The sequence below is a fragment of the Panthera tigris genome, chromosome A1 (assembly GCF_018350195.1).
Source record: "Panthera tigris isolate Pti1 chromosome A1, P.tigris_Pti1_mat1.1, whole genome shotgun sequence".
NCBI lineage: Eukaryota > Metazoa > Chordata > Mammalia > Carnivora > Felidae > Panthera > Panthera tigris.
This window is the reverse complement of record NC_056660.1, coordinates 129158151-129160654: the sequence shown is the minus strand read 5'-3', so window position 1 is coordinate 129160654 and position 2504 is coordinate 129158151.

Below are 2504 nucleotides of genomic sequence, written 5' to 3'. Positions count from 1 at the left end.
CAAGGCAGGAGATTGTAGACAGAGAGAGAAGGGGAAGGCAGGGTATTTCTCCTCCATTCTCCCCAGCCCCAGCCCTCCCACTCATCCCCTCCTGACCTTAGGTGATATCCCTATCAGGGATTAACAGGGACTCTGCCTCCTTAGGGGCTCCAGCTTCCCTAGACTGGTCTGCTATGGGTTTAGCCTCCACTGATAACAAAAAACTAAGAACCATTTATGATAGAAAAATCTTAAAACTGAGAAAAGTCTGTCTATTGACTTAGGGATTTTCCCCCTGAGAATTGGAAGGGGAAGAAACATCATTTGAAGCACTGTTTGAAAATCATGGCCCCACTAAAACAAATTTAATATTTAGACTCTAAGAGTCTTTGGATTATAAGACAAGTCTGTGTTGAGGATCATTCCAGTTGGAATCTGGGGCCATTTTGAATCTCTCTCCATAGTAGCAGTGGTCTGGAGAGGAATAAGTGACCCTACTGGGCTGCTTTAGCCCTTTCTCTGTCATCCAGAATTTCCCTACCTGGGAAATAGAGAACATAATGATTCTCTGAAGGGTTTATAGTATTTGAGTATTCTACATTTACTTTTCTCCTGTTTTATATATGGGATCTATATTAATTTGATCTCTCCATTCTGGAAAGAGCAGGGACTATAACACATTTAGCTTAATGTCTCAAGATGCTGAGAGCTTTTAAGGAGAAGGTATAAAGGGATTGGTCTTCCTGAGCAAACAGGTGCAAACAAAAGGCAAAGATGGTAGCCATTAGGTGAGAAAGGACTTTTTCCTCCTCTTTCATATACAATCTTTATTCTGAATGTCATTTGTGAAGTTGACTAGAAAGACCATGGGCTAGCTCCTTTGCCATCAATAAAATCTGCTAAAATTCTGTGAAATGGACTTCTCTTTATCTACCTGTAATTTAACCCAAGATCTCAAAGGCTCACATCTGTTGAGCAGGTAGTCCTGGCCTTCATAATAAAAGGTTTTATACATTTTCAAAAAACCTACTTTGGGACTAGACATCATCTTGTTTATATCTAACTGGTGAAAATTAGAGGAAAAAATCTCTTAATTTTGGTAAGAAAGACCAAATCTAAGCTGCTGGCATCATTCTTGCCTGCCTCGTGTTGCCATAATCTAGGTTCACATCCCTGTGAATCTGTGGCTCAGTACCTGAACCAAGGAGAATGAAGTTTGTGACTAAGGTAGGCACCTTCTCTCCACTAGTATCAGCATGTGGAATCTGAAATGATCTGTGGACCTGGGCGTGGGGTGTGCTGCGGCCTGTTTGCTTACCTCCACCGTCTGTCCTAGGCCTGGCTAGCATTCTGCTCTCTTTCCATGTGGCTACCCTGACTGTCTGTTGAAATCAGAGCCCTACCCTAAGTTCAGCATTTTGTACAGGGCTGGACTTAAAGTCTTGCCTGCTCTCTCTTCCTGCCTGAGTTCCTCCTTCAACCAGATGAACAACTTTCCTGCTTATTCCCAAAGCAAGATGCTGCTCTACACCTAGAAACCAGGGTGCACTGCTGACCTGAGGTGCCTACTTTCCAGATTCCAATCCACAACTCACTTCCATGGGTATCAGTTCTACCTGGGACATCACAATGTGGACCATTGGCCCTTCTTCTGGGGACTCATCCTATAACCTAGTCAGTAGTTCTCTTGTAGCCCCAGCCTCAGTCATTACTACTCTCTTGCTGACTGAGATTAGCTTCTCAGCATAGATTCCCAGGGTAACACCACCTCATGCTTGACAAATGAGCACTGATATCCAGGTAGTCAAAAAGAGATATAATATTCAGGTCTATTTGCACCAATAGCAACTTATGTATGTAAATACAGTCTAAATGTGTGTGTATGCATTTTAAAATGGAAATCCCATTTTTTTCCTGATAGAATGAGATTATTATAAAAAAGTCACAGAGGCTGTATAAGCTCTCCCTGCCACAAGGGATCCCTTGATTAATAATGTTAACCATTTATAGTGATATAATTCTCCCGGACCATTTTTATGGAAGTGTAAATTTAAATATCTATTATTCATATTTAAATATATAACATATATTTAAAACAGAAATTGGATTATAATTTTCTGTAATCTGCTTTTCATTTTAACTTTATCATTTGTTGTTAGACATCAGTCTGCCCTCATTTTATTCATTTTTTTTTTTAGTGTTTATTTTTGAAAGAAAGAGCATGAGTGGGGGAGGGGCAGAGAGAGAGGGAGACAAAGAATCCAAAGCAGGCTTCAGGCTTTGAGCTGTCAGCAGATAGCCTGATGAGGGGCTCGAACTCATGGACCGTGAGATCATGACCTGAGCCGAAGTCGGACACTTAACCGACTAAGTCACCCAGGAATCCCCAGCCTGCCCTCATTTTAAATCTGGACTCAGTTTGGCTCAACTTCAGAATATTCTGTGATTTAAGTACAAAGGAATAATTCTTCCTCCTTTTTTATAGTCTTTTGGGGGGCATGTTTGTTAAATTATTTATAGTGATA